This window comes from Oryctolagus cuniculus, chromosome 15, assembly GCF_051225735.1.
Source record: "Oryctolagus cuniculus isolate XC-2025 breed Fujian yellow rabbit chromosome 15, ASM5122573v1, whole genome shotgun sequence".
Taxonomy (NCBI): domain Eukaryota; kingdom Metazoa; phylum Chordata; class Mammalia; order Lagomorpha; family Leporidae; genus Oryctolagus; species Oryctolagus cuniculus.
The window spans coordinates 69,631,493-69,656,988 of NC_142881.1; the positions used below are offsets into that span (position 1 = coordinate 69,631,493).

The 25,496-nt window shown below is 62.1% G+C and overlaps 1 protein-coding gene across 4 annotated transcripts in view; it reads left to right on the top strand.

The window, feature by feature from the left end:
- The window catches only part of ZMIZ1 (zinc finger MIZ-type containing 1), a 215,081-nt gene that overhangs the window by 64,654 nt on the left and 124,931 nt on the right, over positions 1-25,496 (top strand). For all 4 annotated transcript variants that reach the window (XM_070057907.2, XM_070057911.2, XM_051831554.3 and 1 more), the window contains one exon: positions 16,598-16,678. The gene's annotated coding sequence lies outside the window, so the exon portion shown is untranslated. The remainder of the gene's footprint in view (positions 1-16,597; positions 16,679-25,496) is intronic.

A 25,496-nucleotide genomic window follows, 5' to 3' on the forward strand; every position in this document is an offset into this window, starting at 1 on the left:
GGACAGGAGCCAGGAGGGACTGGGGCGCCAGGGGGAATGGCCAGGGAGAGCTGCTTTGACGCGTGGAGCTCGGGACGCCTTTGAGACATGCAGGTGGAGAGGCTGAGCAAGCGGCCGGATGGATGTGTCTGGAAGGCAGAGAGAGGTCCTGGCTGGAGGCATCAGTCTGGGAGATGTCGCACACGGATGGTGCGGCAAGCCCAAAGCTGATGAAGTCACTTCGGGAGTGGACACAGAGGGTCAGAAGCCGGGCTCTGAGTCACGGTGCATCCAGGCCTCAGTGGGAGGGCCACCGACGAGGGGGCAGTGAAGGACGTGCGGGAGCAGAACAGCGTGTGCTGGCTCTGAGTGACCAGGAAGGTGCTGCCGGGGTGAAGTGGGGAAGGACACTGCGGGCAGAGGGAACGACACACACAGAGGCTCAGAGGCTCCATAAACGAGGCATGGGAGGGAGGGAGGAGGGAGCAGAGTGTCCTCCTCCCACCCCCGGCCACACAGGAGCAGGGCCTGCGGATGTCCAGCCAGGCTGTGGGTGAGCCCGGGTCCCAGCCTCCCTGTTGCCTCCCAGCCCCAGCTGAGCCTCTCGCCATGAAATTTGCTCACTCTTACCCTTTCTTTGGAGAAGTTCCTCCTGGCTCTTCTGACTCTGTCCTTCCCTCTGGGGCTCCAGGGCCCAAGGGACCTCCACTTGCCTGGGGCGCTTGTCTCAGGGTGGTGGCCTGTCGGGGAAGGGCCCCAGGCAGCTCCCTATCCAGTTCCTAAGTGCACCGTGTGGGTCCCTGGTCCCTTCAGTGGCTGTGTCAGAGCTGCCCACCCAGCAGGTGGAGGAGCGCTCAGCCTCTGGCAGGGAACTATGTGTGTGTGTGTGTGTGTGTGAGAGAGTGTGCAGGTGTGTGTGTGTATGTGTATGAGTGTACGAGATTCTATTTCCCACTCTGCCTCTTCCTTCACTCCATCTCTGTCTTAGTCCTTCCATCCATCCGTCTCCCTTAGTCTTCTGAGCAGCTTCCGCTCTGGGCCGAGAGGCAGGCTGGGCGGGACACTGCTGGGCAGGTGTGCCCCCGAGCCTGCTCCCTGCCTTAGCTCCCGGGCATACCCCTTTCCTGTCCAGCAGCTCAGTCTGGGCTGCAGCTGCAGCTCTGTCACCCCCAGCAGACTGAACTGGGACCTGCAGCTGCCCTGTGCTGGCAAGGCACAGGCTAGGGCCCCCAGACGCTCGGGGACTGCTGAGCTGTCGCCCTCCTCTGAGATCTGACCCTGACCTCCTCCCCCCTCCCTCAGGAACACAGATGCTGGGTGCCATCACGTCCTTGCCCTGGGCCCAGACCCCGCTCCAGGGCCTCCTCCCCAGGAAGACTTCTTGAGCAGTTGGGCACCAGCCAGCCTTTGCTAAGCACCTGCATTGTGCTAAGGGCAGGGCTCAGAGCAGGATGTCCAGAGATGACGACAGAGAGGGGGTCCCCGGGATTCACGAACTGGCAGTCCAGTGGGGTGGTGGGGACTGGGAAAGAAACAGAAACTTGTAGTGTAGCAGGGAACACTGTTGGCACCCCGACACGGTGCGGGAGCCACCTGGGCTACTGTGCAGGCAAAGGCTCCGGAGACTTCCCTACACAGAGAAGTGGGTAGAGCCCCCTGGGGACGTGGTGAGCCCCTTCCCCAGGGCAGAGTTAGGAGAGGGGGCCCCTCTGGCTGTGCACGGGGGACCAGGGGAGCCTGCGGAAGCCGCTCCTGTGATGCATGGCTCTGTGACAGGCCTGTGGCAGGAGCCACAGGTAATCTAATTAGAGTGCCAGCTGGATGCACAGGTAATCCCATGCCTTCAGGCTCACTTCCCTCTAAGCCTCTCTCCACTGTCCTCTCCCTAAATCCTGCCACTGCCTCGGTCACGACCGGCTGGCCAGACTGATCTCCACGAACAGACAGGTAAACCAGGGCTAGATGGGAACAAGCTTGCGTGTTGGCACCGCTGAGAGGAGCTTTGAGCCAGGCCTGCCGCCTCCCTCCCCTCTCTCCAGGCTGTCCTAGCATTGTCCACACTTGCAAACCGCCTCTGTGTAGGTGAGAGTCCCAGAGAAGGTAAGACACTCACCCCAAGCCACACAGCAAGTCACAGGCGGAAGTGGCACCATCTGGTCCTTCAGCGCCGCACCCTCCCCCCACCAGCAGGTGCAGGAGTCCCGCCCCTCGCTCCGCCCACTTCCGCGTGGAGCTCCCAGGGCACTGGGTCCTGGCTCAGCACGCCGGCTCTGGGTGAAGGCACCCAGCTCCGCGTGAGGAGGCTCCATTGTGCCTATTGTTTAAATATAGATTACTAATGAAATGCCTTTTCATTGCCTTGCCAGTGAATAGTTTCCGTGTAAAGTTAATTTGCAGTGTTATGTAAATTCTGTTTAACTTCAATCAAGTTTCTAATTATGTTTTTACCGCAGTAATTCCCATTTGATTTGTCATCTCCTGTTAGGTATTTAATGTTCGGTGGGCGGGTTCGCCTTCCCTCTGTCTCTCTCGGTTTTCCAAGGCCGCCTCCCTCCCTGCCGCCCCCTGCCTGGCTGTCTCTCTGCCTGCTCCCCGCTTGTCTGTGGCTCCGCCCACCCACCCCTCCATCTTCTGCCCTCTCCCCCTTGCCATCCTTCTGCCTCGCGTCTCCTTCTGACATGGTGTCTCCCTCTAGCACCACCCCCCCCCTTTTCCTCTTCCTCTCCTGATCTTTCTGGGTCCTGCTGCACCTCCTGGCCCCCCTCTGGAGTTCTCTCCCCTCATTAGTGCCCCCCAGAGTCCTCCCCTCCCCGAGTTTCCTTCCTCCTCCATCCCTTCAGCCCCCACTTCCTCATTCTCCACCTGTCCACCCGAGAGCTGGCATAGAGCTCAGAGCATAGCGGGCTGCTTCCTGGGGCTGGCTGAAATGGGTCAGGGGCCTGGGGCCCCAGGAGAGACCAAGGCCTGGCCCCACAGCTGGGGGAGCAGCCCGTGGGACGGCAGGATGGTGGAGTTCCAGCAGAAGATGCGGACTCTGGAGTTGCGTTGGGTGGGTTCAGATCCTGACCGCGGCCCTTACTAGCTGCCACCCTCAGGTTGTGCCTGTGCCTGTGTCAGAGCCTGGAGCCGGTCAGTGGGCTGCTGTCGCCACTGCCCCCAAGGGAGGACTCACTCCCTCTGGGGATCTCGGCCGCGCCTCCCCCGTCCTTGTGGCCTTTCTTGGTGCACACAGGGTCCCCAGCCTCCTCACCGGGCTTTGAAGTGCTCCCTGCCCTCAGGGAGCCAGGGAGCGGCCAGGGGGCCAGTTTCCTGGTGGACATCTGCCCTCTGAGTGGAGAGGGCAGAAAGAAAACCCCAGACCAAGGCTGCCCCCTTTCCCTGCCCAGCTTCCCCTCTGTGGAGTGCAGGCAGGCCCAGCAAGCAGAAAGTGAGTGTTTGGAGAGGGTATTCCGCTAAGTGCAGAAGGGCAGCCCAGTCACTTGTCCTGACCCAGCCTGGCCCAGCCCCTGCTCTGCTGGGCCACGTGACTACCTGACCTGCAGCGAGTGTGTGTGTGTGTGTGTGTGTGTGTGTCTGGTCAAGGAAACCTTAGGAGTCACGTGGCCGCTTCCTTCCCTATTTGTCTAAGTAAGCAGTTCAGGCCGGCTGCAGCCGGGAGCTGCAACACAGACCCATGGGAGAGGGGGGCCCCCCCGGCGCCAGCCGTGGAAACGAGAATGACTATGGGCAGCATGGAGCCCAGAGCCAAGTCCTGGAGTTCTCAGGCCCCCGGCCTAGGCGGGGGGGGGGGGGGGGGGGGGGGTAGGGTGGGGGGGGACGGCCCTCTTTGTTTGCACTCCCTAGACCTGTGTCCCCTGCTCACCTCTCCTGAAGACAAGGGCAGCTCTGGGCTCGATGACAGAGCCTCCTCCCGTTCTTGAAGCAGAGGGCAAGCATGCCGTGACCGGGGGTGCCCAGAAGCAGCTTCTGGAGCAGATAGAGAGGCGTGCGTGGACGCAAGCGCCCCTGCTGTGACCCTGGACTGTCCCGAGCCCTGGCCTCAGCCCCTCCCGTGCATCCCTCGAGCCACTGATGAATCCAACAGATTTGTAGCGCCTGCAATGTGCCAGGACTTGGGTGAGGCTGGGGTTGAGATTAGCAGAGCACAGACCTTCCACAGCTTCCATTCAGGCAGGCCTGTTTGACTGGGGTCATCTGGACAAGTGACGTGAGTCCCAGGGGCGGGGCTGAAGGCGGTCCTGCCCAAGCAGAGCCCACCGCCTTCCTACCTGCCCAGCAAGAGCCCCAGGGCCCGGAGGGACTGTGTGGTGAGTCTGCCTGCAAGTGGAGGCCCCAGGGCTGCCCGGATGCAGGCAGGAGGCCTGGGTCCCAGCTCCGTCCCTTTCTCCGGGGTGACTGTGGCGAGGCCGGGCCCTGTTCAGACTTCAGCCCCCTCCCATCTGTGTCTCCAGTACTGAGCCAGGAGAGGCTTTGGCCTAGGCTGGGCCCTGAGGCCCGCTGTGTCACCCGCTCACGTTCTGAGCTGCCTATTTGCCGAGCAGTCGGGGTAGAGGTGTGGGATAGCGTGTGCCCTCGGGGACCGAAGGCCTCTGTTCAAATCTGTCCCTCACTGTGCCAGGCCGCCACCCTCTCCACTCCCACAACCCCCAGCCTATCACGGGCACACCCCAGCTCCGGAGGCCAGAAGGAATGGGGTGGGCCACCCAGAGGCCGCGGTGGCCTTGCCACGCTCCCCTCCCACCACACCCCTGCTACAGGCATGCAGTGCCAGAGGTGTATGAAGGGGTCTTCCTCCAGGTCCCTGGCATGGGGGATGGGATGCCACACCCACAGGAGGAGCGCAGACCACTAGGAAGTGTAGCCTTTGAGGCCTCCAGTGGGCCCCCTTTCCCCTGCCCGGAGTGACCCCACCAGCAGGGCCGAGTCCCATGACCCCACTGCAGGAAGGAACCCCAGCGGCACTTTTGTCAAGGCCTCATCCTGGTAAACAAGTGGTTGGAGGCCTGGAGGTCAGAGGTCACAGGCCACCAAGGCTCACTCCTGGCCCCCGAAAACATTGGCACTTGTGAGGAGGGCTCTGTGGGTGCTCCGTCTCCCCTGAGCTGGGTGGGGCCTGTGGGACAGGAAGCTGGGGCTGGCTGGAGTAAGACACTTGGGGTGGCCTGGGCCTGAGCCAGGGATGAGGCTCAAGCTGCCCTGGCCTGGCCCCAGGGTCACAGCCGCACAGGTCACCCGGCCTCGGGGAGGGCCGTCCCCCAACAGGAAGCCCTGCCCAGGCACCGCCTCTGTCCCACCCTGTGTTTCCCGAGGCTGGTGCTTCTCCCATTCCTGTGGGAGCTGCCTCCAGGAATCCTGCCTCTTGGGAAAGGAAGCACTGGCCTCAGGCTCCCGTGCTGCTTGGCCCTGACACCCTGCCGTGGGTGGCCCACACCCCTCCCCTCCCCCACACCCCTGATAATTCCCCTCCTACACAGTGACCAGGAGGGAGCCTGGCAGGAGTGTCCTCCTAGAAGGACTATGCCTAGGGGCCCCGACACCTGACTTCTAGTCCAGCACTGGCCCTGGCATGCTGGTGCACTTGGGCAGGTCACTGTCCCACTCTGGGCCTTGTCTGCAGAACATGGGGGAAGAAGATGCTCTCCCCAGCCGAGCAGCCCGTGGATAAAGAGTTTAGGACAGGCTCCTGGGGAGGAGCTGGGACACGCGGCAGACCCAGCTGTCTGCACCACTCGGGCAGGTGGGTGGTGAGCAGGCCTGTGGTCCAGAAGCCAGGTTAGGGGCAGTGCCAAGAAGCCCCCGTCCTCCTCCTTCCTGGTGGGAGCCCCTAGACTCATGGCTCACCTCTGCAAGCCAGCGTGACCAGCCACAGGCAGCAGCCCAGAGTGCTGACCGTGTCCCCAAGGGGGCCAAGGCGAGGGTCGGGACCGAGGGGACCAGGTCCGGTAGTTGTGACCTTGCATGGTTTAAGACAGACCAGGAGGCCACCTGGAGCTCGTGGGCCAGTAGAAAGCTCGTCAGCAACATGGAGACCCTGTGCCTGTGTGGCCCAGCCCCTCCCCTGTGCTATGGTGACCGCTCAGACACGAGTGTGCTAGCTTACAGCGCCTGTGAACCACAGTGTCTGCCTCTGTCCAGCGGGCTACTCAGAGGCTACAGTGAGGACCCCTGGAGATTCGGGAGCCCAGTGCCTGACCCCTGCTGCCTTTCCCTGGGAGTCCGGGCCCCAGGAGCAGAGGCACCCTGGCAGCTGCATTCGACCTCGCAGGCAATGGTGGGAGGAAGGCCTGAGATCTTCCATGGAGAAGTGGATGCCGGGAGAGGAGCTGGCAGCAGGCACGCCTGGCACTCGCACCCAAGCCCAGGCCCTGGCTCAAGGAGTCACGTGGTGAAGAAAGTTGGCCCAGATGGGTGTGAGCCACCCTGGGCTGGGGCAGGCCCCAGTGTCCCTGCTGCGGAAGGGCAGACTCCCAGCAGGGGTCTGAGTGAATGCTGGTGCCGCACCCCGTGCCTCCCCCTCGGGGTGTGCCTGGGTCCCGCAGCGCGGGGCTGTCTGGGTTTCCCACTCAGCCCTGGGTGGGGCCCTCCGGCTCCTTCCTCCCTCTGTGGCTTTCTGCTCCTACAGGGGCGGGAACTGGAGGCTACAGCGGGCTGTGGGGTACGAGCCAGGGTGGGGGCACTGGCCGTGGGTGGAGTCACGGGATGGGTGGCCATGAGTCAGGAATTGCTGCGCCTGTGTGTCATCGGGCGGCTGGCTGAGCCTGCCTGCCTCGCTCCCCCACCCACAGCGGGGCCCTGCGGGCTGCTCAGCCGGGGGTGTGTGTGCAGTGTTTCCAAGAGCCCCAGTCCAGGGATGGAAAAGGCAGGCTCCTCGGCCCAGGTGGGTGCCCCCTCCCCAAGCCAGGGTTCCCGATGCCAGAGCAGGGCCGGGCTGACCAAGTGCTCTCAGCCCTGGCCACAGGTGAGATCGGAAAGATGATGCACCCCAGACCAGCTGCGTCGGGTTCCTATGTGGCCTCTCCACCCACCCAAAGTTCCGTGCCGGGTTCGGTGGAGGGTCTGAGACTCAGGCCGCTGCGTGAACCAGCCTGTGCATGCTGGAGCTCGGAGCTCACTCTGAGCCCAGCTCTGCTACTTGCTAACAGCGGGCAAGTGACACCCCGTCTCTGGGCCTCCGTGAAACAGGGGTAACACAATCCCCTTTACAGAGTTGCTAGGGACTGGGTGGATCCACATATGTAAGCAGCGTCCATCAGAATGGGGCCTGGGACGGCCACCGTGCTAAGGAGGATGCACTGTGCGAGGGTCAGCTGCCTCCGTCTCTGATCTTTGAGTTGGGCTGAGTCCGGCCATCGCTGCTCACTTATCTGTCCAGCACACGTTCCAGGGCTCCTTCACCTGCAGGCTCAGGCGTGGGTGCTATGGCAACAGGAAGAGACACCCTGCCCCAGGGGCTGGCCTGGGCCCCTCCGAGCGCCCCTGGGGGTGACTTCTTTCAGTCCAAGGAATGGGTGGGAAGGTGAGTGACGGCCCCCCTGAGAATCCCACCCAGCCTAAGAGAGCCCCTTTTCTGTAAAGAACAAGGGAGACCCCAGACCCAAGCGAGAATAAAGGGGCAGCATAAGCCTGTTCTGTTGGCCCCAGCTGGGCAGTGCCTCGGACTGGGTCTCTGTGTGTATGCTGGCTTGGACAGGGCTGGCCAGCCAGGGCAGGCAGTGTGTGGCACAGAACAGGGACCTTCGAGGCCTGGCCGCGTGCTCCACAGTGTCCTGCAATAGCCTCCCACACTCCCTGCCCAGCAGATGGACAGATGGAGGCTTCAAGGATTGGGGAGGCACTTGCCCTCGGCCAGGTTCAAAGGCAGGACTGAGCCATGCCTCCATGTAGACAATGTCCCTGAGAGCCTGAGTTGGGGCAGTGTCCTGGGACAGGCTGTGGAATGAAGTGTGATGGTCAGCACGCCCCTAAGCCTCTTCCTTGCCTGGCTTTCCAGCAGCCCTGTAGACACCTCTGGCTGCCCTTGGTGGGCCCAGCTTATGGCCATTCCCTTGCCCCCTTAAACCTTCTCCCTCCCCACTGTACCATTGAGGAAACTGAGGCAGGGGAGGCACAGTGACTTGGCTAAGGCCATGTGGGCTGTGAGCAGCAGAGCTGGGGATTTGTCCAGGCTTGGGGGAACATTAGGGCCCCTGCTCAGAACCCCACCCCCACCCCCCACCAGCAAGAACACCGCTTTCCTTTGTCCAGAGTTTCTAATTCTGGGCCTCGGCCATCGCTGCAGACTGGCCAGGCCTGCGTGTGGCCTGAAACCCAGAGGGATGCCTGCTTGAGGAACGTGACCCCTGGGGCTGGTCCCGGCCCAGGCAGAGGGTCACTGGGAACACTCAGTGCCGGGCCGTTTGCCTGTGCCACCAACAGTGCCCCCTGCCCTGCAGCTTCCTGCCCTTCCTGCGGCCAGCGTGGGTGTGACGTCAGCACCTCTGACCCTCCAGCCAGTGTGAGCCCCAGATGAAGGAACTGAGCCCCCAGGGAACACGTGCCCCGCTCGTGGGCAGGGACTGAAGCCCCTGGCTCCTCAGTCCAACCTCCCACAGCACAGCGGCTCTGGTTCTGGTGCCAGCCTGGGCCTGGCCCACTCCTCTCTAAGCTGCGTCCCCTCCTCTGTAGGTGACAGACTCGGGACTCCTCAGGGACCTCCTGGGACTCCTCTGGGCTCTGCAGGCCCCAGTAACACAGCAGGAGATGTTTTTAAAAACCTTGCTTTTATTTACGTATTTTTTTTTTTTTTTTTTGACAGGCAGAGTGGACAGTGAGAGAGAGAGACAGAGAGAAAGGTCTTCCTTTGCCGTTGGTTCACCCTCCAATGGCCGCCGCGGCCGGCGCACCGCGCTGATCCGATGGCAGGAGCCAGGAGCCAGGTGCTTTTCCTGGTCTCCCATGGGGTGCAGGGCCCAAGCACCTGGGCCATCCTCCACTGCACTCCCTGGCCACAGCAGAGGGCTGGCCTGGAAGAGGGGCAACCGGGACAGAATCCGGCGCCCCAACCGGGACTAGAACCCGGTGTGCCGGCGCCGCAGGCGGAGGATTAGCCTAGTGAACCACGGTGCCGGCCTACGTATGTTTTTAAATATTTGTTTACTTGAAAGGCAAAGTGACAGAGAGAGGGAAAGACAGAGAGAGGAGAGAGAGAGAGGGGAGAGAGAGAGAGGAGAGAGAGAGAGAGAGAGAGAGAGAGAGAAGAGTTTCCATCAACCAGGAGCGTGCAGCTCCACCCAGGTCTTCCACATTGGTACTAGGGGCTCCAGTACTTGGACCATCTTCTGCTGCTTTCCCGGGCATTAACAGGGAGCTGGACTGGGAGCAGAGCAGCCAGGACTCAACACGGCACTCTGACAGGGGATGCCGCTGTCACAGGTGGTGGCTTAACCCGCTGTACCACAATGCCAGCCCCAGCAGCAGGGCAGTTGAGGTTGAGGGCACTTGAGTGGGGATGGGTACCCTGCTGACAGGCAGAAGGGCTGGGTGGAAGGCAGCCATCCTAGGAGTGGACGGAGGTTTTTAGCTGGGAAGAGTGGGTGCAGGGGCCCTGGTTTGGCCATTTCCAACCCAAGTACCACTTTGAGCAAGACCATGGCCTCCGGAAATGGAGGGCGTGGAAGGGAGCCCCTGGCACAATTTCCCTTGGAGGGTACTCAGCACCTCTGACTGTTTCGGTGCAATGGGAGGTGGGGGCCCCTCTCCTGGTGAGGATCCACCAGGCCTGCTCCCAAGTCAGCCCCAGGCGGGGCCTGAGAGCAGGAACCATCCTGGGTCTCTCTGTGACGTGGGGACACGCGCTTCCACCTCGGGCAGGAAGCCACATGTGAATGTGACTCAGCAGCAAACCTGAGCCAGTGGTGACGGTGACAGCCCCTACGTGGTCCTCTCAAGTCCTCTAGTTATCCCCGTTTTTCCGATGAGCAAACTGAGGCCAGAGAAGTGAAGTTCCCTGCCTGGCATCAACCACACAGGCCAGTAAGTCTCGAGGCTTGAAGTCTCGTCCCGCAGAACCCCGAGCCCCACTGTGTGCCATCAGTCGGTGCTGCCCCCGTGTTCCCTGATGAGAGGAGAAGTTGTCCCTTTGATGAAATGGGGAGTGGGGAGACCCTGTCCTCCTCCTCTGGGGAGAGTGGGCCAAAGGCCTCTCTCTGGTTGTTAGGAGGCGTTGGTCGGGGCGGTCAGCAGCTGCTGTGGCCAGAGGCGAGCCTCGCCTTCCCTTTCCTTTCCCAGACGGGGATCTAAGGCAGACTCATAGTCCCCAGCCAGTCCCCCATCCTAGTGCCCCCATTTATTGCTGTGTGACCTGGGATAGTCCCTTCCCCCTTGGCCTCAGCTTGTTTCTTTGCGGAAGCCCAACGCCAAGTGGCAGGGGTGGGCAGAAGTCAAGCTGGGAGGCCTGGGTGAGGCTCACCAAGTAGCCAAGGACTTCCCAGCTCCAGCAGACATCTCTGGACAGGGTGCCGCTCCAGCGTGGCCTCGGAGACACAGCACATTGAGATGGGAAGAGGGGGTGAGGGCTGTGCACAGGGCCCGGCCTGTGCCTGCAGCGGTCCCTGCTCCCTGAAGCCACCTGCGGCTCTGTCTTCAGCCCTCAGCGCTTGCCCTGCAACCTCCCTCCGGGCAGACCTGGGCCTTTGCCTGGGAGGGGTGCCCTCCTGCACCCAAGCCCCATTCTGCTGGGCACCCCTCCCCAGCACTCTACCCACAGGTCCCTGGCTCTCCTAGAATCACCCACCTCACCACAAGGAGTGTGCACGCCCTGGGCAGTGCATCATGGCCTTGATCCCGCCCTCCCCACCTTTCCTTTCCTGGCACACAGCAGGCACTGCCACTAGTAGCGAGAGGGGCATGAACGAACGAATGAATGAATGAAGGGCTCCTGGAAGTCAGTTTATAGCCCCCACTTCCACTTACAAATGAGGAATCCAAGTCTCTGAGATGTTAGGTGGGTGGGGAGCAGCTCTGAGTGCCCCCCTTCCCCAGCACCCACTCTCTGCCCTGCCAGGGTACCAGGCTGTGGCCCGGGTTTGCACCAGGGTCTTCTTTCTGCACGGGGAGGTACCCAGGAGAGCCCAGCTGCAGGTGCTGGCCCGACTCCCCATGGTCCGGGCTTGCCAGACTTGCACTGTCCTGGCTCAGGTTGGCTAAACGCAGCCAGGCTGCCCCTGCCCAAGCCTACTTGGAGAATCCTACCCAGAGAGAGGAGGCTGGGGAGCTTTGAGGCTGTGTCCGGGCGGCCTGGACTTCCCTGGGCTGGGGTAGCAGGCATTGGAGCTCCTCCACGCCTTCGCGCAGGAAGGGGAGACAGGGCTGGCTAACTGAGGGAGCCTTGTGATGCTGAGGTCCCTAAACCCTGTACCGCCAGCTTGCTCAGTGTCTTTCTTACCCGTTCCTCGAGGCCACCTGCAGTCACTGTTCTCAGAGGAGGTACTCAGGCTGCCCGAGTCCCTGGGCATCTGCTGCATCTGCAATGGGGAGCATAAGGTTCCTGCCTTCATGGCTAAAGAGATAACCAGGCATCTAGTTTTAACTGTGCACGGGAAAAAAGAATGTCAGAGTGTTCTGGAAATTCAGCGAGAGGAACGATCACTTGGGGAGGGGGAACTGTCAGGGAAGGCAGCCTGGAGGAGGTGGTCCTTTGGAAAGATGGGCTGAGAGTTCCCAGGGGTGGAGCACAGTGGGGGTTGGGGGGACAGGGTGCTGTGCTGGCCGGGCTGGGGCACCAGGCCTGCAGCTAAGGGGCCAGCTGTTCTCTACAGCTGCGGGGGTGGGGGTCCCCATTCTGGCTGGAGCCCTGGCCCTGGCTTACGTGGTGAGGCATAAGCTGCAGGGCTGTTGAGCGTGGTTGGGTGCTGTAGCTCATGTCTGCCACTTCCGGCTGTGTGCTCTCTGGTCTGGAAGGGGGACCTCACAGATCCCCGATGGTAGGGAGTGCGAGGATGGAGGGAGGCGGTGGGAGCTGCTGGGATTGGCAGAGGGAGGACCTGCCGTGTTGGTGGCGGGCTGAGTGTGTGTGTGTGTGTGTGTGTGTATGAAAGAGAGGGAGAGAGAGAGGTTAGCAGTGAGTGTAAGGCCCTCAACCCTGGTGACAAGAGCCCTGACCCACAGATTTGGGGGTACATGGCATAGCCCCCAGATCCACCCCCCACCCCAGGGCCGGGCGGCAGGGCAGTCGGTCTCTTCTCCAGGGGTCAAGGGCAGGCAGTGCTTTTCTGGCCAACCTCCTGCTCTTCAAGAACAGTCTGGAGCCTCCCCTGGTGGGTGTGTGGCCAGAGGAGCACTCCGAGGCCACTGTGTCCTCTAGCTGGTGGGCCTTGGCCTCCGCCTGGGCCCTGCAGCCTGGGTCTGGCGCTTCCCCTGGTCTGCACGGGGCCCCCAGCTCGGTGAGGTCAGGGAACATGTATTCCAGGAATGCGGGAGGCGGGGAAGCCGCCGTTGGGATGAGGCTTGGATAACCATCAGGGGTAAATATTTGCCTTGCTACTGGAGCCAGCACTGGCCGCCCGGGGAGGACGGGGCCTGTCCACGGGGTCACGTAAGGGGATGCAGGCCCACGCGGGTCTCAGGGGTGGGGACCCCCTACCACTCCACAGTCTCTGCAGGGCCAGAGGGGACCCTGGACCCTGGACCCTGGCCACCAGAGCAGCAGCTACTTGTTCTGTCTGTGAAATGGGGATAGGAGCAGCTACCCGGTCTGCCTCAGGCACTGAGGGTCACTGTGGCAACAGACGTAGTTCAGATCAGTTCAGCCAGGGCAGCCGCAGCTTGGAGCTGACGTGGGTGCATGCCCACATGACTGGTTCTGAACTCCCACTTGGCAACTGTGCCCTTGAGCCATTACCCTCCTCCCCAGAGAGCCACCTGCCACTCTGTGGCACCTGTGTGTGACACCTGAGTCTGCTGGAGCCCTTGTGGCCACCAGGGGCCCCAGGACATGTGTGGGTGAGACCAGGCGCAAGGTGAGATGCTGAGACCAGGGCGCGAGAGCTCAGAACTCTAGGTTCCCGGGTTCCACTGGCATGGCCCCTGCCACAGAGCACCCAGGGTTGTCCCTCCCTTTCCTGGAGGTCTATGGGTAAGTCCATGCCCCCTCCAACGTCTGCCTCTACCAGGTGAGCCAGGAGCCTGGCCCCTGCCTCAGGGGGAGAATCAGTCCCTGAAGGGGGTGGGGAGCTCAGAGAGGCCAAGTGCCTTGCCCATGGTCATACCAGCCAAGCTGGGATTTAAACCGAGCTCCACCAGCCCTCTTTGCCTCTGACCTCACCACAGAAGCCAAGGCTCCAGCCAGAATGTGGACCCCACCCCAACCTCCACAGCTGTAGAGAACCACCTGTCCCTTAGCTGCAGGCCCGGTGCCCCAGCCCTGGGCCAGCACGGCACCCTCTGCCTTCCTCGAGTCCTGGCCCACTTCTGCGTCTCTCCCCCAGGCCAGCTTGGCTGGGTGCCCCCTGCACAAGGGATCCCTGGGGAAGCTGGGAAGTGGAGAGGAGTGTGACCGGGGGCACTGACCTCTGCCTTGTCCAAGACTCAGTCTGGTCACTCCAGCTGGTCACTCCACACATAGCAACCTCTCCTCCCTTGGAGCACCCGGGCCGCCGCTGCACCGTTGGCGGCACCCAGTGAGTTTCAGCCTGCAGCTGTCTCAGGGCCCCTTCTGCCATGCAGTCAGAAGCTTCCCTGCCCTCCGGGTGCCCCACATCCACCCCAGAAGCCAGAGTGCTGAGCTGAGGGCGCCAGCTCGACAGCTCTCTGAGCACTGGGCTGCCTGTCCCGGGAGGGGGATGTTGGGCGGGCCTCTGCTGCCCACACCCACCGCTGGCCCCGAGGCCCAGGCTGCACCCCGTCCTCATCCCTGGTGTGTTTCAGGAAGAGAACGGGAACTCCCGCACCCACGTTGTTTACCCTGTGGTCTGGTTGGGCGGGGAGCCACGCTGCGTCTCCGGCCTTCTCTCCCTGGTCTCGCCGGGTGGCCCAGCCCACACAGGCTGCGAGCCCTGGCCAAAGGCGCAGGGTGGGATGCAGGACGTCGACTCTGCGTGCACAGTCCTGCCCCGGTTTCTGGTTCCTGAGCCCTCCTTCCCCGGTGTGCTGGTGCCCAGCACTGCCATCTGGCTCTGAGCAGCTCCCAGGCTGGGCAGAGTGTGGTGGACAGACTGTGCATGCACCCAGCCCAGGGGTGTTCTCCCCAGGTGCATGACCTTAGGTAGTTAGACGACCTCTCAGGGCCTGGTGTGTGCCCTGGGATGCTACCTTACCTCCTGCATCCCACTGTCTTTCCCAGGTGGGCAGCGCCTGGCAAAGCAGGGTCTCAGATGCAGTCCCAGAGCTCCCTCATCTTGCTGTGTGACCTTGGACAAGTCCCTTCCCCTTTCTGGTCTCAGAGGGTCCCTTTGCACCAGGGGCCGGGGTGGCCAGGGCCTGTGAGACACACGGTGAGCACCATGAGCTGGCACCCTGCGAGGCAGCATTGCCGGCCGGCACTCCTGGGACCCTGGGCGACACTTGTCCAGCAAGTGAGAACTTTCCGGTTCTGGCTTCCGTCTCAGCTGCCAAAATAATTATTTTCTCTTTGTGAGTGGCTCTGCTGGCCGGCGCGCCTCTGGGCCAGGCCTGGGCTGTGAGGAGTGGGAGGCACGGGGCCGATTCCATTCTGCCCCAGCCACTGCCTGGCTGCATGACCCCTCCCTGAGCCTCAGCTTGTCCTCCATGAAATGGGGGCGCTGGGCTCCGTGAACTCCAGGGCTGGGTTTCCAAGGTGAGCAGAGTTTGGGAGCAGCAGAGTTACGGGGTCACGAGGTGAGCAGCAGAGTTACGGGGTCATGAGGTGGGGCCGTTCCCTCTCTGCTGGGGTGGTGACACTGGGCCTGACTGCAGGAGCTCGGGGCTTAGGGTCCAGTGGTGGCCCCTGCAGGGCGTCTATAGCACGCGCAAGCCTCTGAGGGAAGTTCCTCCTCGTTCCTCAGTCCCGCCCCACAGTTAGGGAAACTGAGGCAGAAAGCCGCTTCAGAAATGTGTCCAAGGCACACCCTTTAGGAAGAGGACAAACCCAGGATTCGAGATGTGTCCTGGTTATTCCTAGCCCACGCCTCCTACACTAGCCTCAGTGCCTCCTGCTGAAGCCATGGGCACCCCTTGCTTCCAGAAAGCCCCCACTGGCTGCCCAGTGCGTGTGGCCGGGTCTCAGGCCTCTACCCAGTCCCCGGTGTGTGTGGAAGCCCATGCTTCATGCGGTACAGACACTGCTTCTGCCGCTGTTAGCCACGCGCCTCCCTCTGGGTTCAGTCCCCAAATGGCCTTGATGTCCAGCACTAGGCTGGGCTGAATCGAGGAGCTTCTTCATCCAGGACTCCCACATGGGTGACAGGGACTCAAATACTTGAGCCGTCTTCTGCTGCCTTCCCAGGCACGTTAGCAGGGACCTGTTTTGGAAGCGGAGCAGCCAGGACTTGAACTGATGCTCAGATAAGGGATGTTGGCGTCACAGGTGTGGCTTAACCCTCTGCACCACAATGCCGGCCCTGTGGTTTCTGTTTCTTAGAGGAGGGCACGTGGACAGAGGCACAGTGATGGTACATAGCAAGGTGCCTCCACATCCAGGACTTGAATTCAGGGTTCCCAAGAAGTCCGGCAGTCAGGACCCTGGCTCCCATCCCTGGGCGATGCTGGGAGGCCTCTTGGTGATCCCTGGAGCCAGACCCCACCCAACAGGGAGAATCCTACCCCTAGGTGGCCAGTGCACCAGCAGGGCCTGCCACTCATGCCTCCTGCTTGTGTCTCAAGCACTACCACCATCTCTGGTCTAGATCCTGGAGCAGCCTCCTCGCTGGCCTCCTTGTCCACTTCTGTCCCCTCCAGACCACTTCCCCTCAGCAGCCACAGGGCTCTCCCAACCTTGAACCTGAGTCGTGGCCCTCAGCTGCCCACATGCCCCTGTGGCTTCTGTCCAAGTCCACCCTCTCCGAGATGGGCCCTGCCTCTTGCCCTGCTCACACTGTCTCCTCCCTTGCCCACTATACCCGCCACATCACCCATTCAGAAGTCCTCCCCGGGGTGGGGGGCTGGAGGGCAGGCCTTTTTCCTTGATTCACGGTCTTCACATATATTGTTCCCTCTGCCCAGAATGCTGTTCCCTGAATTCTGGCCCAGTTGTCTCGGGCTCATCCTTTAACTACACTTCCCCAAAGGGGCCACCTGGAACCTCTGGGAGCTGCCACTTTTAATTGTTTGTTTCTTATTCTCTGCTTGTTGAGTTCCTGCCAGGGCAGGGACCATTCATGTCACAGTCTGAGGTGCTCACTAAATGTTGAATGAAAGCCAAGAGCCCATGTCTCCTGGAGTCCTGCCCACAACCTTGACCTAGAGACTGATCCCATTTGGACACTTGTAGAGGCTGAAACCCCAAGAGCCGGGAGCTCACCCATGGCCATGCAGCGGTCACACCTTCAGATTCCCCACCTGTCAGATGGCAGGTGACAGCTTTTCTGGCTGTCTGCTTTCTCGCAAGCACTGGGCTCTGGCAGCGTGGCCAGGGTCGGGGTCCCTGCAGGAGGCTGACCCCCTGACCACCTCCTTGTCATTGCAGGAGGATGGAGCTGGAGTGAGGTGGCCGGGCCACGAGCTGCTGACCGGCACGTGGGACACTGGTGACTGGTGGATCACTGAGGTAGGTGTGCAGCTGTGCTGGAGTGGGTGCAGGGTGGCTGGCCTGGACACTTGGGAGCGGAGCGGCTGCGTCCTGATGTGGCAATGGGGTCCTGGCCCTCGCTGTGTCTTTGACTTGACCTTGGCTGTCATGAGTGCAATTGGATGCAGGCCATCTTTGCTGGGACCTCACTGTGCCTTGGACAGGGCCTTCCCCCTGCTCAAAGTCCCGGGACCCCTTCCACCAGGCCTTTCTTTAGAGAGGCTACGAGGGCCAAGGCTGGGGATAGAGCAGAGGAGTGGGGCAGGCCTGGCCTTGGCAGCTTTGTGCAGGTGCAGGAGGTGGCCTGGGTGGGCAGAAGGGTGCAGTCGCTGATGTGAGTGCTGCTGCCGCCCAACCCTTCTGTCCTGCGAGCACATGAGAGGACACACCCTGGGCTCCGGGGTCACACCACCTGGGTTCAGACCCTGGCTCTGACACTTGTCCTCCGTGACCTTGTGCCATTGCTCTGTGCCTTAGTTTACTGATCTGTGCAATGGGGATGAGTTGGCAGAGCCTCGTGTTGAGGGTTTGTCAGGAGCCCCAGAGTTCCTTCTCCCTAACACCTCAGGGCTTCCCATCGCCTTCTCCCTGAGAACCCGCCCGTGCCAGGATGGGTACGTGCTGGTCGTCTGGCCCCGCGTCTGGTACCAGCAGGTGGCATTCCAAGTTGAGCATACTTGGCCTTGGGACAGAGGGTGACCTGTGGAATCTCCATTTGTCCCATGCCTCGATTCAGAGACCACAGAAATGCTTCCGTGGGCCAGGACCCTTCGTCCCAAGGTGTCAGCTGGGAGATCCCGGGTCTCTGCTGTGGTGTGGAAGCCTCATCTGCTGCCCTCATGCAGCTCCCAGGGACCCCGTGGCAGGGCTGGATGAGCTGCCCTGGGGCCCTGGGACCAGGGAGCTGGGCCGGGGCTTCCTTCCTGCTGCAGGAAATCCCGATGCCTGCCTATCCCCCGCGTGACCTTGGGCCAGTCCCATGCCTGGCGGGAGTCAGTTCTTTCCCTGCCAGTGAGGCTGATTCTCCCAGCGTTGCCGGCAGGGCCGGGGCGAGGATACTCAGCTGCCACGAGGGCTTTGAAGTGCTGCGGCTTTGTGCGGCTGCTGTGTGCAGGCGCTGTGCTCCTTAAATACATATTTCTGCCCACACGAGTCCCATGAGGAGGTTAGTTTAATGCCTGGGTCTCCAGAGGCCCAGCGTGCTTCAGGAACTCTTAGCACTCTAAGTGGTGCAGTGGGGATTTGAACCGAAGCCTCTGGGAACCCGGCAGCGCTCAAAGCCGTGGAGACCCCGGCTGGGGCTGCAGGGTGGGCGCTCACCAGCTGCTGGGGAAGCTGCGCCCGCGCCTGCCTCGAACGCAGCCAAGGCCCAGCCCTCCCAGCCGGCCCGCTCTCCCCGCAGCGCCCGCGGCCGTGGGCTGAGGCCGGGGATCCCTCTGCTAATTGTCGCCTAACCTTTGCCGTTCTCCTTCACGGTGGGTTCTCCTTCCGGATGTTTTTCAAGGTAATTCATTCCTTTTGCAGAAATTGCCAGTGGCGGAGCACTGAGCAGCTGGTGATTAATCATAGGAGCAGCTTCGAGTTTGTTCTTCACAAAAAGTGAAGAACCAAGGAAAACCTTGGTGCAAACAGAGGGGGGAAGACTCATTCCCGGGGCAGGCAGAATCAATACCCGAGTGTTCCAGGGGCAGCAGGGGTGGGGCTGGCGGGTGCACACGCAGCCCCCTCCCTTCCTCGCTGGGCCTGGCAGCCTGGCTGTCAGCGCCCACAGCCTCAGCCTGAGCCCTGCTCTCTGGCCATTCGCTCGCTCTGTGACTTTGCTGCCTGTCTCTAGACTTAGCGTTGCCATCTGCACAATGGGTGAAGGGCAGGTGCTAGACCCCAAAGGAATATTCTAAGACTTTCCTCGTTCACCTCCACATCCCATTGATATTTTATCAGTTGAGAGAGGGAGCGGTCATCTGGGGTCCTGGTGAGTGACCCCCAGGGAAGGAGGGGGTCCTGGCCACACGACATGGTTCCTCCAGCTCTGTTATAACGTGGGGCAGCAGACGGGGTGGTGGGCCAGGTCTGTCGCTTTTCAAACTGATGATGACAGCAGTCTCACCCCATGGACTCTGGCCAGTGGCCACGTTGTCCCCCTGGCCTCTGTACGGTCACCTTCCCAAAAGTCTAAGCTCCTGGAGAGCTTCCTTTACAAGCTGCCTCCTGGGCAGGTAGTGAGCTCCCTGTTGCTGAAGAGTGTGCAAGCTGGGGTGGGGTTGCACAGGGCACTCGGCAGCAGGTGGCAGGGGGTGGGGAATGAGGTACCCCCGAGTCATGTGGCTCTCCAGGATGGACCCTGGGGAGGCCTTGGGGCAGGAAAGGGCTGTCGCCCAGGACCCCCTTCCCAGAGACCCCTGCTCTGGCCCCAGTGCATGGAGCAGGTTTGGAGAAGGATCCACGCTTCTTAGGCCAGGGTGGGACAGTCCACAGGCTGAGGGGGACTGGAAGGGAGCTGAGATCCTGGGTCCGGGAGTCGGGGCCCAGGCTTAGACCTGATCTGCTGGTCGTGTCTGGTGGCATCAGCAGCTCCCACCCCCTCCCTAGGATCTGGGCCAGGGTCTGCAGCAGGGGGCGGCAGATGGGGAGCGTGTTTGCTAAGCCTTCTCGCCCTGCGGCCCCCTCCCCTGCTCAAGGGAGCCCAGGGTGGGAGCCAGAGCCGCCCGATGCAGCCCAGCTTCCCCTTAGGAGTGTCTGTGGCTCTGGGCCCTGCTGTGTGGCAGAGAGGCCCTGCAGCCTGGCCTGAGGCTGAGGCTCTGAGCTCAGGGAGGGAGAGAAGGGAACAAGTAGGCTGTGTGTGCCCATGAATGACGTGCACATGGGGGAGGCTCTATGAAAATGCACACAGGCATCTAAGGGGTGGGGAACCCCCTTATGTGGGTGTCAACACCCCCCATGATGGGTGGCGCCCTGTCAAGACCCTTGCTGCACTTCAGACTGACCGGGTGAGCCCCACCATCCCACTTCCTGGCCGAGGGGTGGGGTAATGGCTCTGCCCACCCTCCCCAGTGGTTGGAAGGACGGGGCTTCCCACCCCAGACTCACAAGCTCTGTCACTGACCTGCAAGATCTGGGTGGACCCAGCCAGTCCCCCCCCCCCGGTGTGGGGGGGCAGTTCTGCTTGGAGAGTCCCTGCTCAGCCAAGGCCAACTCGGTCCTGGCTGGTGCTGAGAGTCCATGCCTGGACCTTGGCGGGGCACAGGGAGGGGGATGGAGTGGGGCAATAACTCCCCCTTCTCTCTGTGTCTGCCTGACAGCCCCGTGCAGCCTCCTCCTCTCCCTGGGCCCCAGACACCCTTACCTCCACCCGCCTTGCCGGGTTCCCCAGCAGCACATCTGCTGTGCCCCCAGTGCTGTGTCATCACGGGGACTCAGCTGTACCAGGACCCTCCCCCTGCCCGGCGCGCAGCCTGCTGTGCGTCTCATGCCTTGGTTTCGCAGCTCCAGCCCACTCACCACTCCCTCCCGCCTGCCCTTTGCAGGTGTCCCAGGCAGCACCCCACAGTCACAGGTGTTGGGGAGCAGCCCTCCATGTGTGCCCAGGTGATGGGCCTGGGGTCCTCTTCACCTGCCCTGCCTGCCCCTGCAGCTGGCCTGGCCCACGTGAGCTTCTGGCCCCCAGAGAGAAGGGAAGGGAAGACGAGGGCGAGGGCGCCCGCACCGCCTCTCAGGGGCGGCTGGAAGCCTGGCGCTTCTCTGCGCGTTAATGAAGCCCCTGCTGTAATTAGCAGTGAGGTGTGCAGGAGCGGCTGCCTGGCGGGAGCCCGGGTGTGCTCATGAATAAGTGAATTGTCCTCCCCCGAGGCGGGAGAGTGCTCCCACAGAACTGCAGGCCTGGAAGGTCTCAGTGGCCTGGGAGGTGGGCCTGTGACCCCGCCCCTCACCTGGAGGCCCCCACCACCCCGGGGGGATGCTCCCTCCCTCCGCCCCAGTCCCTGGTCTTCCTGGAAGGGCCTGCTGTGTGCCCAGCTGACCCAGCCTGGCACTCAGAGCAGCCGCCATCTGGCCGCAGCCACATCACACGCCAGCCTGCTGCCAGCACCGGCCCTCCCCCGTCCTCATCACACCTTGGCTCCGCGGCCCCCCTGCCTGGAGTGCCCCACCCCTGCTGCCATATGGCTTGACCCTTCTGACACCTTCCCTGCAGGGTCAGACGCTGGCCTGTATTTCCCTACACCCCCTGCACCCCACTGCACCTCCTCCAGCCTCACCTAGGGGGCTCGGGCAGTGCCCCCAAACCCCTCTCCTAAACTGGACACCCCTCACCTCTGAGAGCCTCCCACCCTTTAACGTGCACATCAGAGCCCCTGGCACATCTTTCGTTTTTTATGGATTATGCATCGGAATGATGATACACACAGAGCACACATCTTGCATCCCGTGTCTCATGGCAAGCCTGAAATCACGCGTGGGTTCACACGTGGCCCACACTGGTGCAGCACTGAGGCACACCGCCCTGGGGCGTGGAGGGAGAGCAAGGCCGGCGGGAGCACGACTGGCACTCGGGCTGCTGAACCTCTCTGTGAAGGGAGGAAGGTCCGAGTGCCGGTATGCTCGGGCTGCCCCCCACTAACCCCCAAACACACCAAGGCCGCTGTCACGGGCAGTGCTCCCTGCGGGCTAACCCTGCACCCGGCTCTCCCAGCTTCCTGACCCAGCACACAAGGCCTCAAGGGGCTCTGCAGGCGTGAGCCCCCTGCCCTTCCCCAGGAGAGGACGACGCCCCATGCCCCCTGCCCCATGGTCTGGATTGCAGGGGTGTCCCCGTGAACCTGTGCCTCCCCGGGCTGGCAGGGACATGTCCACATCAAGTGCTCCAAGAGCAGCCAGAAGGAATCGCTGGGGCCTGGCTCCGCCCCTGTCAGCAAGTGGGTGTCTCAGGGCCAGCCCCCACCCCCCAGACCCCTCCCCCAGTTTTCCTCGGCCCACACGACCGGCTGCACTGGGATGCCTCTCCTGTTTGCCTCTACCCAGGCATCGTGGCAGGGAGTCAGGGACAGTTTTGGTGCTGGGCTTGCCTCCCTCCATGTGTCCCCTACCACATGGTGGGGGAGGGGGCTGCTGGGGCCATGCCCTAGGGAGGAGCCTCCCTCCAAGGAACCCACCTCCTCCTGACCTCTGGGGACTGCAGAGCTAAAAGCCCCCAGTCCCATGAGATGCACCCTCCTCTCCTTCAGCCCTCCACACCTCTGGCCTTTTCTGTTTCTGCTCCCCCCAACCAGCGTCTGCCAGGCCCCACTGGACAGTCAGCTCTTTGCAGGCTCAGGGCAGGCTCAGGGCAGGCTTGGAGCCACGTCCCAGGCACATATGTGCCACACTCCAGTGCTGAAGGGTGCAGGAATCCATGGACACCCAGCCTATGTGTCTTCCGCATCCTCCATTGGCGGCAACAAGATTTTACCTCGTCTTCCACTTCTTCCTCTGTTTTATGGGCTGTGTTAAGAAGGATTCTGAGGCTGTGTGAGAAACAGTGTTGTGTGTGACTTGGCACAGCCTCTGCTCTCAGGGTGCCAGGTCCACTTAGCAGGTTCTGTCGGTTCTGGCTGTGGCCAGTGCGGGAGAGGGAGGAGCTGTGCCCGCTCTGCCATGCTGCCGGGGCAGCAGAGCCCCCGGAGAGTGGACTGGTTAGCCGAGGGCCGGGAGTGGTCCGTCTCCACACGGGCGTTCGGAAGCGCCCCCTTCACATCTGCCTTCCCCACCCTCGGCTTCCCAGCCCATCCTCAGTTCCGCTTTGGGAGACAGCACATCTTGCCTCACAGCTGTTCGGGACCGCCACCACTTCCCCGAGGCATCTTTGGGGGCCTCCTGGGGCGCCCGTGGGAACATCTTTGCTCCCTAACCTCTGTAGAATGTTCCCATGGTGCCAACTCCTGCTGGCCACCCTCTGACCAGCGGGATGGTCTAGCCTGAGACAGCTCTCCCTGAGGGGCCCCTGTGAACTCTCTGGGCCCCCATTCCACCCAGATGTCCCATCGAAGCCACCCCAGCCTCACTCTTCTCGCCACCTGGGGACCCACTCTGCACCCACTCTCTGTCTCCCAGCCTTGCAGGTGCAGCTCCTGGCCATCTCCGACCTGGCAGCTCCAGGGGAGCCAAGGTTCTAGCCGGGAGGATGTTGATGAACTCGACCCCGTAAATAATCGGGAACATTTTCCTCTGTGTGTGGCAGACACGTGGTGACTATGCTTGCGTCCTCTTGCCCGTTTGGCCAGTCCCCCGGAGGGCTGATAAAGGGCCTCTCGCACCTGCCAGCGGCTCCTCCCACTGCTGCTTGGACACGGCCATTGCTGGAAATCTCACCCCCACCATTTTGCTCCTGTGAATTCGCTGCAGACAAGGGCACAGTGGTTCATGCGTGGGCTTTAGAGACAGATGGTTCTGAGTTCAGATCCCCGCTCTGTCACCTGTCATCTGGGTGAGTCTTGGCACGCTCTTCCGTCTTTGTCTCCTGTTTCTCCTCTGTAAGGCGGGAAGCAGCGTGCCCATCAGGAAGGGTGACATACAGTGGCAGCCACACAGTGCCCGTCTGCTGGGTTAATGGTAGGATGATGCCCTCAGGGGCTACCTCCTGCCCTTCAGCCAGGAGCACCTGCCGTTAGCTCTGGTACTTGGATGTGTCCCTGCTGAGAGATACCAGCCCCCAGGTCCTCTCTCGAGAATTCAGCCGGGAACTTCCAGGATGACACTTTACAACCTAGACACAGCAGCGGGGCCCTGCTCAGGCCCCTCGTCGGCTGGCTGGGGTCCAGGTCTCTGAGGCTTTACCAGATACCCCCAGAAATACTTGTGATTGGGCCAGTCTGTGACACGCTGGTCGCCTGCAAAGAGAAGCTAGCCTAGAGGCAGGACCCTGGCTGGCACTGTGGCTCCACTAGATGGACTCGGGTGAGGCTGCCCCTCTCCGTGGCTCAGGGCTTGCACTAATAAACCAGGGGTTGAGATGACTGGAGAGGACTCTGCCTATGCCTAAAGCCCCATGATAATCAGATGGACACTCCCTGCTGGCCACAGAGCATTTGGTCTTCTGGCCTCTGGCCAGCCCCAGAGCTGCAGATGGAAGCTGTTTCCTGGGTGTGATGGGCCACTTAGTGGCTCTTCCCTTGGCCTTTCCAGGAGGCCTGTGAATTGGCAGACATCAGTAGAGTGCGCTCAGCTCTGACCTTGGCTTCTAGAGGAGCCAAGACCACTCACCTGGAGCTGGCTGAGGGAGGCCAGGTGGGGGCTGGCGTGGAGCCAGGTTGTCAGCTCCTGTGAGGGGCCTGGCTGGTCCAGCCCATAGAAGCTTGAAGTGCCAGAACCAGAGGTGACCCTACAAGCTCTTTCTTACAGATGGGGAAACTGAGGTCCCAGGTGGACCTGTCCTGCAGGTCACGCAGGGTGGTGGCAGGGAGTACCAGAAGCACTCTCGGCTCACAGCCTGTCCTCTGGGCCAGCGTGCTGCTCGCCGTGCATTTTCTTGGTACCATCTGGGACGGGCAGCCTTGCCAGACTTATGCCTTCAACCCTGCAGGCCCAGGAAGGATGGGGCCCTCTCAGGATGGAGGCCCAGGAAGGATGGGGCCCTCTCAGGATGGAGGCCCAGGGCCTGCCTGCTGCTGAACACTGGACCTGTCTAAACAGCGCCCCCTCTCGGGCTCCAGGTCCCCCCACCAGCCAGGGCCACCCCCATGGAAGGTTTCTAGGAGAACCCACCCACAGGGCACAGAGCCCCAGGAACGAAAAGGCCCTCACACTCCCTCCCTCCCTCTTTGCACTGGCCAGTGCCAGGAGGTGATAAGCAGAGGGGGAAACGCTGGCCCTGTCCTGAGACCTGGCTGCACGCGCTGGTGAGTGACAGAGGAGGAGTTCACCACTCAGGCCTTCAGCGCCCACCTGCGATGATGTTGGGGCCGGGGGCTCAGGGCCTGGGCTGTGCTGGCATTCAGATGATGGGCAGTGCTGTTTGCCCACTGCCTTCCTGCTTGCATGGCCAGCCTCGGATGTGGGGCTGGGATGGGCGGCTCCGTCTCCTCCCTGGGCCCTCCTGGTCCCTGGCACAGGGCCCACCTCCAGGCCTTTGTACGAGCCAGCCCTTCCTGCCTGTACTCTCCATCTACAGTATTTAGTGGGCGCCTACTGTTTGTGAGGATCAGTGCTCGGCTGTTGGCGGGGAGCGGAGGACCCCTGTGCCAGCCCTCATAGAGCTCACGGTGCAGGCTGTGTGCAGAGCCGATGTATTGCTTGTTGTGCCACAGGGTTGGGGCGTGTTGAGCTCCAAAGGAGTCCCTGGGGAGTAAGCACTTACGGAAGACTCCCTGGAGGAGGCCGGTGAGAGTGGATGGACACTCAGAGCATGTCTAAGGGTAGGAGTGGGTGCTGGTACCAGCATAAACCCCTGGCCCTTTCTCGTGTGGTGGACAGTGAGGGCGCTGTGTGGTGCTGCACAGCCGTGGGTTCAGGCCTGGGGCATGGTAGACCACGGTGGGCTGAGTGCGTGACCAGCACAGGGCACTCACTTGAGAAGTGATACAGTAGGTGCATAGATGCTGATCGAAGGCCAGGCACAGAGCAGGCACTCAGGTGTCTACAGAGTGCCTGGGAAGCAGGTCAGGAGCGGCAGCGACAAGGAGGCGGGGCCTGGGGCCGAGGAGAGCTGAGCACAGGCCGTGAGACGGTTGTAGTTAGGCTAACAGTGATGACGTCCTGTCCCCATCCCACAGCTCCCTGGCAGGTGGCAGAGCCAGGGTAGGGTTGTGTGTCCCCGGAGTGGACGGCC